The following is a 12,813-nucleotide window of genomic DNA, read 5'->3' on the forward strand; positions in this document are numbered from 1 at the left end:
CAGCAGATATTGTCATTTTTACAAGCATTAAATATTATGTCTTTACTTAGGTGGTTTTCAATTATACTTTCCCTGTGCACTCAAATATTTAGCACAAATAGCTCCATGGAGATGACAAAATCCAGCTCAAACACAGTTCAGTTCTTTCTTCTCCAGTATGTGTGATCTGTTTCCATGGAAATTTCATGTTGACCAAGAATTGTAGAAATACTATATGCAAACATATCTCAGAAGCAAACATTTTTGGAGAATATTTGTGATTTAATTTGAGTCACTCCATTAAAACTGTTCAAATAAAAGAAGACTTTTTTTCTTTAGCATAGACCATTCTACAATTTTCCTTAGCTTTAATGTATTAGTCTAATAGATTTGGAGACTATAAGGACCTTAATAAGTCTTCTGATGAGAGTAAAATGAAATCTTAATGATTTAGGTAAATGTATTCATTTGAAAAAGATGATGGACTTAATATGAGCAAGGTATTGTTGGGATGCTGAAAGGAATACAAAAATGTACATAATACGGTATAAAATGAGGTGTCTGCAGTAAAGTTGACAATGTGCTTTGGTGTGTAGAGGAGGAAGGGAATGTTTCTGATTGGGAAGATCAAGGAACTCTTCTTGGATAATACAGCATTTGAACTGAGTCTTGACCAATTCACAAATTAAGGAGAGAGTCTTCCTGGTGAGGGAAACCACCTGAGCAAAGGCACAAAGGTGGGAAAGCAGAGGGTACAAGTGGGGAATGATCAATCCAACTGGCTGAAGTGTAAATGAAACAAGGAGGTAAAATGAAAAGGAAAGTGGCAGGTAAGTGGTAGGGCCTTGAATGCTGTGCTAATTTGGATATTGTGTTCAATAGCAGTAGTGTTCATTTAGGCGCTAATAATCTGGACTATCAACAATAATTGAATATTGGGTAATGAGAAACTAAGAAACGGAGTAGATCACTATTTTGAGAACCATGGTACTGAAAGGGGCAAGAACAGCAAAGTAGCTTGAAGAACTAGCAGGCTAAAAAATGGTCTGAGAGGATATCCTTGGTGGTCCAGTGCTTAAGACTCCAAGTTTCTACCGCAAGGGCCACAGATTTGATCTCTGGTCAGGGAAATTCCAAATGCCATGCAGAACAGCCAAAAGCAAAACAAAATAAAAACAAATGGAAAAAAATGGTTTGAGAGATATAGTAGCTTTAAAACATGTTGTCAAGTTTTTTTTCTAAATTCCTTTCTTTTAAGGATGAACACTCCCAAGGAAATGGAAATAAAAAACTAAAACAGACAAATGGGACCTAATCAAACTTACAAGTTTTGCACAACAAAGGAAACTATAACGAAAACAAAAAGACAAACAACAGACTGGGAGAAAATATTTGCAAATGATGCAACTGACAAGAGCTTCATTTCTAAAATATACAGACAGCTCATACAACTTAATAACAACAAGAAAACAAAAAACCCAATAAAAAACTGGGCAGAAGAGCTAAATATACATTTCTTTAAATAAGACATACAAATGGCCAACAGGGACATGAAAAAATGCCCAACATCAGTAATTGTTGCAGAAATGCAAATCAAAACTACAGTGATTCACATTGTTGTGCAACAGAAACTAACACAATATTGTAAAGCAATTATACTCCAATGAAAAATTAAAATTTTATTTAATTGCAAAAAAAAGTGGCTGGACATAAAGTCTAAAGCAGGTAAAAGGGCATGTGAAACTATAAGGGGGTCAATGAACTAAGACTCTAAAACTGGGTCTTCCACAGCAACCATAATCTGTATCACACATTTCACATTTTATTCATAAACTACTGAAATTATCATGTAACTTTTTTAGGGTATGAGCCTAGTTGCCCTGACAATATCACAAACTCTGAGTAGTGATCATGGTTTATACTTTTTGTACTCTCCTAGCAACTAGCACATTGCTCCATTCTACATTTGTTGAATCAATGAATATAATCATTCCAGTATTCTGTGTGTTTTCTACTAAATTTTTTTCTTCCTTCACAATAAGCCTCTGATTGAGGCTAAAGATCTGCTCCTTTTAGAAAGTTGAATGTGTTCCAGCCTTGTCTCTAAGAGCCAGTATTTCTGGATGTTTTTAAGAAGCATTACATAGTAATGAAAAGGGGGCAAATACCTGGTTGGTTAAAAATAATAAGCCTAATTATGCCTATGTGAATTAACTTGAAATAAATCTTGGATGATTTCGCTTCAATCTGACAAAAATCACAATAAAAGTGAAAAGGTTTAGGGGAAAAATAGATGAGCATTCTTCTGGAAAATCAGGGGAGGCAGAAGCCCCCGTTAGAAGAATCACACAGAAGCTAGGATTTGAAGTGGCTCCGCAGCTGAATGGGACATTTCTGTATTCTTTACCTGGTGCACTCTTCTTTCAATTGTTTTCCTGGAAGCAATAAGCTTGTTAAAGTCTGATAAAACTATTGCAAATAGGCAAGAAGGAAAAAATGCAAGTAGGTTTCTAAATCACCGAAAAGAGTCAGTGATTGCAATGATATTAATATATAAGTAGTTCTTCAGATCTTTACCACCTGCCTTTCTGCTCACATTCCAACTCACCTTTCCCTCAGTTCACATTTTTCTCTATCAGTTAGTGAATTGACATTTTGAAATACACGATGATAGAACCAAGAGGTTCAGTTTTGGAAGTCACTGCCTTTGTTGATGAGTTTACATGATTATTTGAAGGTTTTATTCAAATGTTGAATATTTAAAATGAGATATTTGAATATTTATTTTTATTATAATGAAGAGAACTTGGACTTCCCTGGTGGTCAAGTGGTTGGGAATCTGCCTGCCAGTGCAGAGGACATGGGTTCAGTCCCTGGTCCAGGAGGATTCCATGTGCCCCAGGGCAGCAAAGCCCAAGTGCCACAACTACTGAAACCCGCACACCTCAGATCCCATCCTCCACCACAATGAGAAGCCTGAGCACCACAAGTAGGGAGTAGCCCCCACTCATTGCAACTAGGGAAAGCCTGTGTGCAGCAGTGAAGACCCAGCACAGCCAAATAAGTAAACTGAAAAAATTTAAAAAATAAAATGCGGAGAAACCAAAAATGAATGCGTTGATTCCAGTGAGAGCAAATTTAGGATTTACATATTCAGTACAATTTAGACAAAGGTGTAAATTATTTGACTGTCTAAAAGGACCAGAACTTTGCCACAAACAGATGCTCATTGTAAAGAAAAAGAAACCAATGAAAGAACACATAAAAAAATGCTGGGACTAAATTACTAAAAATTGTGTCTGAAATTGAAGTATAACTAGGGATTGTATAATTTTTAAGTCTTCTATCAGCCTACTTTCAGGTTAGTCCTACTTTCAGCCAAATAATACTTGTGGACAAAGAAAGAACTGTCTGTATTGTGTTGTTCTGTGTTCCAGGAGGTACCACAGAGACAGGTAAGCAGAGCTGCAGGCCTCCCACCTCTGTTTCAGCTTCTGCCAAAATGAAGCTCATTTTCTGATTTACATTCTGGATTCTGAAAAAGATTTCTTGCAAAGAAAGAGTTTCCATGCAACCAAACTCTGAAAATTATGGCCCTGTCCTGATACAGTGTTTATACAAGAACATATAGTGGTTCAGTTTTTTGGAGGGACTACGTAGCAATATCTGTTAAAATCTAAGCCATCACATTGTTTGACTTAGCAATTTTACCTCTAGCAATTGTTGTTGTTCAGTCACAAAGTCTTTGCGACCCCATGTACTGCAGCATGCCAGGCTTCCCTGTCCTTCACTATCTCCCTGAGTTTGCTCAAATTCGTGTCCATTGAATCAGTGATGCCGTCCAACCATCTCATCGCCTGTCGCCCCCTTCTCCTCCTGCCCTCAATCTTTCCCAGCACCAGGGTCTTTTCCAATGAGTTGGCTCTTCGCATCAGGTTACCAAATTATTGGAGCTTCAGCTTCAGCATCAGCCCTTCCAATGAATATTCAGGGTTGATTTCCTTTAGGTTTGACTGATTTGATCTCCTTGCTGTCCAAGGAACTCTCAAGAGTCTTCTCCAGCACCACAGTTCGAAAGCATCAATTCTTCAGCATTCAGCCTTCTTACCGTCCAAATCGCACATTCGTACATGACTACTGGAAAAACCAAGCTTTGACTATGTGGACTTTTGTTGGCAGAGTGAAGCCTCTGCTTTTTAATATGCTGTCTAGGTTTGTCATTGGAGACGGAAATGGCAACCCACTCCAGTATTCTTGCCTGGAGAATCCCATGGATGGAGGAGCTTGGTGGGCTACAGTCCATGGGTTGCAAAGAGTCGGACACGACTGAGTGACTTCACTTCACTTTCACTTTCACTAGGTTTGTCGTAGCTTTCCTTCCAAGGAGTAAGCGTGTTTTAATTTCATGTATTTCATACAAATAATCATTCAAAGATAAAAAGATACACGTACAGTATTTTTATTGCAGCACTGTTCATAAAAGCAAAAGGTTGAAAAATTGCAAGTATTTACACATATGGAATTGGTTAGCATAATGATATTCATGTATTGGGATGTTACATATTCTTTTGAAAGAATGACATGGAAAGATGTCCAAGATATATTAAGCCTAAAAAGCAAGTTAAAAAACATTATGTTTCCATTTGTAAGTCAAATAATGTCAACAAATAAAACCATTGCTTTGACATGTGCAAATGGGTAGGAGTTACCTTACTTCTCTCTCTCTGTTTTTGTTTGGCCATGCCCAGTGGCTTACGGGATCTTAGTTTCCTGACCAGGAATCAAATCCAGGCTATTTGCAATGGAAGTACAGAGCCTGCCAGAGGGAATTCCCTTTACTCCTTAAAATTACTGAAAATCATAGGTTTACTTGTTTTAGATGTCTTTATCATTGGGCTTCCTGGGTAGCTTAGCTGGCAAAGAATCCGCCTACAATGCAGGAGACCCTGGTTCAAGTCTTGGGTTGGGAAGTTCCCCTAGAAAAAAGGGATAGGCTACCTATTCCAGTATTCTTGGACTTCCCTGGTGACGTAGATGATAATGCCTGCAATGCAGGAGACCTGGGTTGGAAAGATCCCCTGAAGGAGGGCATGGCAACCCACTCCAGTATTCCTGCCTGGACAATCCCCATGCACAGAAGAGCCTTGTGGGCTACAGTCCATGGGATCCCAAAGAATTGGGCACGATTGAACAAGCATAGCACATCTTTATCATTGGCAAGATATTTTCTTATTTAAGTACAAGATTGTGCATGCGTGCTAAGTCGCTTCAGTTGTGTCCGACTCTTTGAGACCCTTAGGAATGTAGCCTACCAGGCTCCTTTGTCCATGGGATTCTCCAGGCAAAAATTCTGGAGTGGGTTACCATGCCCTCCTCCAAGGAATCTTCCCAGCCCAGGGATCTGAACCTGTGTCTCTTAGGTCTCCTGTGTTGAGAGGTAGGTTCTTTACCACTAGTGCCACCTGGAAAGCCCAAATACAAGATTATCTTTATTCAACTTTGGAACTATGTTGGGGTTTTCCATAACTGCTCTGTCTGAAAGTCTAATTTCTTGTTATGAAAGAGTGATTAATTAAACTTATAGTATTGTGGGCTGTAGAGAGTGAGAAAAATAACTTTAAAGAGTTTTTGTAATTCTATAGGTTAAGAAGATTATCAACATCAACTATAGAATTTAGTGACATGGTGTAACAAAATATAAGTTGACCCCTCAAGCCCTCACAAACACAATATCTTAATCACATTCAAAAGAACAGTGATTTTTGCAAATTCGTACAAAAGGGATTTCCATAATTTAACCTTGGAGAGCTGCTCTGTCTTTGTTTTTCAGTCATTAATTGGGTTGACCAAAAATAACAGATTTTGTTCATACAAACATATTGAAAGGAACTGTAAAATCATGAGACTTTGTTGTTGTATGTGTGATCAAGTCTTTCATGCCTTAATTTCACACTGGAAGATTTCCTTTTCTCTGCCTCACTACCTCCATCACAGAAAAACACAGGAAAAAGGGGTGTTCAGAACACTGGATGTTTCCACAGACATGTGGCGCAGAATTGTCAGGATAAATTTTACAAATCAATTAAACCAACACTGTCAAAAGTAATAACAGAGAAATGAAAAGTATACATTCCTTGTCTCATTCCAAATCCTAACAGAGGATTGTAAGTGCTTTAAAGACAGTCCATTAGAAAACAGACCATGGTTTTACTTGCCTTATTCTAACTAGGAAGATTGCTATCTCACTCTATACTTTTTGCTCCCTGGAGAGATCACAACGGTGAGACCATGGAAGGCATAAGGAACACTCATCATCTGGAAAGCAACTTAAAGCATAGGTTCTTGTACAACAGAGCTCAGGCAAATTCGCAACATCATAGACACAGGAACAGGCTTAAGAAGGAACTTTACCAACCAAGAATCTGCAAGAGAAGGTACAGAGGTCACACAGGGGCAAGGTGCTCTGTGGGACATGTCATAAGTGAGCATTTCGATGAAGGGACATCCTCTCCTTCAAGACCAAAGCTGTTAACATTCTTGTCAGTGGTGTTCATGCAGACTACTTGCTATCAGACTGTGTAGATGTCAACTGTCAAGAATTACCTGAGAGAGCCAGCTGCTTGTGTCTGGACTCCTTGGGTGTCCATGGGAAGTTGTGACCCCTCCTGCAGGGAGGGAGGAAGTCACCTGTGCCAAGGACAGGGGAATTTGGAAGAAATAGGGAGACTGCTGGTCACAGCAGGTCCGTTGTCCAGACAACCCAGAGTGGTCTCCTGAGGTCATCTGCAGACTATTCTGTTTCACCACTGGGTCTGGTCAGACATCTCTTTACATTGAAAGACACAGAATTTAGAATTCTGCTTTTATCAAAAATTTAAAATGCTCGTTTCTGCCACAATTGTTTGTAATCCTCAGAACCTTTTGAGGGGCTTCTGTTTGATGCCAATTTGAACAAAATTTAAATATTTAAAAAACTGGCCTTTAATTACGAATTTTAAAGATTCTTATTCAATGCCCTTCTGGCTTTGGCTCTCAGTGTTTCTCCTTGGAGTTTTGTCACTTACTCATTGCCACCTGCTGGATGAAAGAAGAAGTGCAGCTGAACATTTGCCTTTTCCTTAACATACCTGTCAGCCCTTCTCAGCTTATAAATCAGACCCTTTCCTCCAAGGAGTGGCGCCTTATTGCCCCAGGTGAAGGCAGAGGAATGTAGTACGGACTCAGGAAGAAAGAGGTTCTCTGACCTTTCCACTCCTGAGTGTGTTCTGCAACCTGCATTCATCCCTTCACCCCAGGGGTTGGGGGTGGGTAACTTGATGAACGGGATAGCAGCAGGTAAATTCACTGACTGCTCCCGAGAGCCAAGACGAGTGCCTGTGATGATAAGACTGGCTGCTCGCATACATCCGCTGTTGAGATCAGAGCAGCTTTGATAGGTTTCTGTACCCTGCGGACTGGAGAAGGAAATGGCAACCTACTCCAGTACTCTTGCCTAGAAAATCCTATGGATGGAGGAGCCTGGTAGGCTACAGTCTGTGGGGTCGCAAAGAGTCAGACACGACTGAGTGACTCCACTACCCTATGGACAGGTTAGGTTTACTTATTTAGGCTAATGTCAGATGACCTTAGGAATAAAAATCAGAGAAAGCTATTTTCAAGGCTGTTCTTAAGATATAAAATTAGGCTTAAACAAGAGATTTGAAAACTTGTTCACCACAGACCACTAAAAGTTTTCATGGCTCCATGAACACCTCTAACTTTTTGTTTCACGAATATTGTTGTTGTTCAGTCACTAGGTCATGTCAGAGTCTGCGATCCCATGAACTTCAGCACGACTGTTTTCCTTGTCCTTTACTATTGGAAATTATTGTTCAAATCTGTCACCTTTCCTATTGAGCTCCAGTTCAGGTAACCACAGTGTGTCCCCTGGACCTCTCTCATCCCAGCCCGACAGGTCTCTGCTTCTGTCTTAGCAACCGCCAATCCATTTTCTCACTGCAACCAGGACAATCATTATAAAATGGATGGATGGAGGAGCCGGGTAGGCTGCAGTCCATCGGGTCACTGAGAGTTGGACACGACTCAGTGACTTCACTCTCACTTTTCACTTTCATGCATTGGAGAAGGAAATGGCAACCCACTCCAGTATTCTTGCCTGGAGAATCCTAGGGACAGGGGAGCCTGGTGGGCTGCCATCTATGGGGTCGCACAGAGTCGGACACGACTGAAGCGACTTAGCAGCAGCAGCAGCAGCAGCAGCAGCAAGCGTACCATTGCCATTTTTGAAGTCACGACTTTAATAAGCTTGGTGTGGGGGGCGGGGGCGCTTCCCCGGAGGCTCGCTGGTAAAGAATCCACCTGCCAGTGCAAGAGAGACGGGTGCAATCCCTGATCCGGGAAGATCCCACATGCCTCAGAGCAACTAAGCCTGTGCGCCACAACTATTAAGCCTATGCTGTAGAACCCGAGAACAGCAAATACTGAAGCCCACATGCCCTAGAGCCCAGGTTCTGCAACAAAAGAAGCCGCTGCAGTGAGAAGTTCACACACCACAACTAGAGAGTAAAAACTGTGGGGCCACTAAGGGGCTGCCCTAGTCTCCTTCTTTCTTTCATTTTAACCTTTTCCTGTCATTTTCAGTTCTTGCCATGCTAACCCGCTTCCATTTCCCAAGCACTGGCCTCTCTCTCATTTCTGGGCCTTCACATGCATGTACTCATACGCACTGCAGACTCTCTGAACAACTGGCTGATTTGTACTCACTCTTTAGGCCTCAGATTCCTTTCACAAGAGATGTCTGGTCTCCCAAGGCTGGTGGGGCTCTGCTCCCAGTCCACACCCTGGCCAGCACCAGGAAAGCACCATTTTCACACTGTCTATGAGGATCCATGTCCTGTCACCACTCCATTTACACTGCACAGTTCTGGAGGACAGGGAATGGGTCTTGTTTACTTTTGTATTCCCAGTGCCTAGTACTGTGCCTGGCAATAGTAGGTGTTCAAAAAACAAATGTTGCATGAATACATGAAATAGCATATTTGAGACACTTAATTTCCAAGAAAAGAAAATGTATGCTGTAAATTTTACAGAGTAAATCAGAATCAATGTCTTTCTTTAAAACTAGGTTTTTTGGTTAAAGAGGAATTCACAACTTACTCTCATAATTTTACTTTAAAAATACTGAGGCAAGAAATAAAAACGTACCCTGAGCCCATCATAAATGAAATGACTCATGAGACTCATTTAAATCTTTCTTTCCGAAGACTTAACTTAATCAACAGAATATATTACTTAAGAATGAGATTTTCACGAGACCAAATACTATTATGAAAAATAAGTGTGATTTTACACATTTATTAAAACTGGCCATATTTATCTAATCCATAATACTCTTTCCCACTAAAGAAACTGTCAAAATACTTTGTTTGAATAAAGTTGTAGAACACTTGTTTCTTTCTTTGTTTTTTAGTGGTTTTTTTTTTTAGCTTTTCTCCTTTTTTAATCAATGACTACCTTATACAGCTTCGGAAATCTGGACAAAGAAGACGCTGAGAAGAGGCCTGGTTCCATGTCTGAGGATCTCTGAGTGAGTCTGCATCAGCCAGTGGGCCCCAACTAGGCCTGTCCATGGTTTGGGCACAGCAGTTTCCTGAGTAAGAGCCTGCCCCACCCTCAGGGTAGCACCCCAGTCCAAAAAAAAAAAACAAAAAAACAAGGCCCTCCAGGCTTCAGCCTCTTTCCAAGGCCCTCAGGAAATAGGTTAGATTCTGAACCCGGCCTGGGAGGAGGAAGTTTACAAAGGGCAGGCAAGATCAAGTATCCAGGGATCCCAGTGATTCCTAGGCACTCTCCTGCCCTTTCCTGACAAGGGAGCAAATAAATAGACCTTCAACTCAGGAACAGAGGTGTTGGAGCAGGGACACCCTCCCCTGGGAGTTAGTAATTAAGTCTCATGTTAAAAACAAACCATCCCCAGCCCCTGCCAGTGTCTACAAAATCCTAAAGGATTGGGTGAAGGGCTAGCCTGCCTGGGGGTATACAGCACCCAGCCCTGCAGGCTCCTGGAGAGGCTCTCACGTCTGTTCTCCAGCTCCTGGGCTACCTCCTCTTTGTGGGTGGCTCCAAGAAGACTGATGGTGGCTTCTTCATCGAGTAGGGAGAGGCTGGGCCACCCACCGCCAGAAAGTGTTTCTTTTTCTGAAACAATCTCCATAGGCCCCGGTGGTTGCCACGCACATCCAGGTCCCAGATAATGGAGGCACTTGACAAGCTGTGTCCAGGTGATGAAGTCATCATCTTTCTCAATTTGGATAAAGGCAGTGTAGGTGTGGCCCTCTGTGCCTGGCAGGAAAAGGGTCTTCACAAGGGTTCTTGCTGTGGTCGAGAACCTCGGCTTCATTGAGCAGCCTGTGAACTTCCACTTCATAAGCGTGCTTCTTCAGACTGTCCATGTTCCTGAGCTGGACATCTGGAACTGTGTTGAATTTGTGTTTCTGTGAGTAATCCTCATGGAAGCAGCTGTTCATGCTGAGGCCAATGATGCCCAAGTGGTAGGATCAGGACACATAAGGGATGTTGCACTCTGTACCTTGGCATTGTTCCAGCATCGGCATCCACATATCCCAAGCCCAGAGCTTTTCCAGTGTGGACCACTGGGGCTCAAGCTTCTCCTTGTACAAGGATTTCTGAGCACCCAGCCCAGCCTAGGGCATGGTCTCCATATGGCACAGCAGCGCTGGGTCCTCATCTGTGTGTTCATAGCCCTGGTCATTCCAGGGAGAGATCCAGTGCAAGCCGTCGTCCTCCTCTAGCAGCTGGATGGATTGGCTCAGGAAACTGAAAATATCCACAGCAGTGTCCAGGTCCTCCTTCCAGAACCACAGCAAACCTGGCTTCCGGAAACAGGTTGAAAGTGGCAGTGAGGCTGGCCTTGTTGTGCTGAGACACACGGGTATTCTTGACACCGATGGAAGTGTGCTGGATGCCCCTTGGACCAAACAGCATCCACCACAGCAGTAGGTTCCTCATTAGTAGCCATCGATGAAAACTGTTATCATCTGGAAAGACAACCTCCGGGCTGAGGGTGGAGAACACAGCATCCTGCACAGGTAGCTGGGCCGGTTCCCTGCAACGACAGCCACAGGCGCATTGAGGACCTTGTTGTCTGGGGGTGGGTCAGGGCTGAACCTTGTTGTCTGGGGTCCTTGCAGCTGTACCCGTTCTCGTCGCCCTTGATTTTGCTGCAGAAGCAGCGGCTGTGTCTGCCCAGTGGCACATCTTCATCTCTGCCTCTTCAGCTGAGCTTAGTGGCACAGCTGTCTTCAGCAGAACTGAACCCCCGCAGGAGGAGAGGGCAGGTGAGTCAGAATGTTTCTCCCCAAGGATAGGACCTCCTTTTCATCCCACAAAGGCCCAGGTGTCTCTCCAGCCCAGGACAGGGCCAGCCTGGCTGTCGCGCCTCCTCAGCAGAGCCTTGGCTGTGTCCTTGAGATGGAAGGAGCCCTTGTCCTTAATGATGGCATGTTGAGGAACAGCAACCATGGCCTCACCTATATGAGGAGTGAGCATGCCTGCTAAGTCGCTTCACTCGTCTCCTACTCTTTGTGACCCCATGGACTGTAGCCCGCCAGGCTCCTCTGTCTGTGGGATTCTCCAGGTAAGAGACTGGATTGCCATGTCTTCCTCCAGGGGAATCTTCCCAACCTAGGGATCGAACTCTGGTCTCCCATATTGCAGGCAGATTCTTCACTGTCTGAGCCACCAGGGAAGCCCAGGTCAGTTTCTACTTTCCAGTAAGATACCGTTCCACTTTTTCCACACCCCAAAGGGCTTGATGAGGGGGCTGGGCTTCCAGTCATCCATGCTGTATTGGGGGGCAGGGGGTGCGGGGGCGGTCACCACTGTCCTGGCCAACCCATGCCTGCAGGAATGGCTCAGGGAGCCCAGGCCCCACTGAGGCCTGCACAGCTCTGCCCAGCGCACTGCAGCTTCCATCTATTCCATGCCCCTGGTGGCCCCACCCTGGCCCACACATGTTTTTAAGAGACCAGAAAGCAGAACAAGTTTAAATTCTGGGCCTCCAAATCAAATTTTGGGAAGACTTAACAGCATCAAAATTACATTATCGTTAGTCATGCCTGTTCTTCTCTTATCGTGGGGGCCCCCAAATACCCCCAAAGGCTGTAGGACTCCAGCTCTAACTGTGAAACAGACACAGTTCTGTGCCCTGGCATGTGGCAAGGACTCTGAGGTCACAACCTGGTTTCATGATGAGGAGATAATGACTGCAAGTGATGAATGGTAAGGGCTTTATGTTCTGTCTGCAGATCATGATGGGAATCTCATGGTACAAGATATAAAACAACTTGTTCTCAAATATTGCTTTGCCATCTCCACTGCTCATTAACTTAATTTTGTGGGAGTTTCTGGATAAAGACAAACACTTTTATGAACGAATCACAAATGTTATTATACAAGTCTTTGGAAAATGCAATTCTATTGTTATATTTGAAAATAGTCATTGCTTTTCTTTGTTTTCCAGAGATAAATATGTTTTCCAAGGACAGCAAAGGAAAAATGAAAAAGATATCTCCTGGTATTCTCATCGTGGGAACTTCCCTTCAGCTATTAATACAAAATGTCAGTGTAGTAGGCTAGGTGATGGCCCTGGAGATATCAGGTCAAACACCCGGAACCTGTAAATGCTGCTTTATCTGGATAAAGGGACTTTGCAGATGTGTTTGTTTTTTTTTTTTTCTTCCAGATTTCTTTTCAGATGGGGAGATAATCCTGGATTATTGGTTGTCCTAAATGCCATCAATACATTTTTGTAAG

General features: G+C 42.9%; 1 pseudogene; it reads right to left on the reverse strand.

Moving 5' to 3' along the window:
- On the reverse strand, positions 10,053–11,520 carry LOC102174852 (annotated as a pseudogene).

Source organism: Capra hircus, chromosome 11, assembly GCF_001704415.2.
Source record: "Capra hircus breed San Clemente chromosome 11, ASM170441v1, whole genome shotgun sequence".
Taxonomy (NCBI): Eukaryota; Metazoa; Chordata; class Mammalia; order Artiodactyla; family Bovidae; genus Capra; species Capra hircus.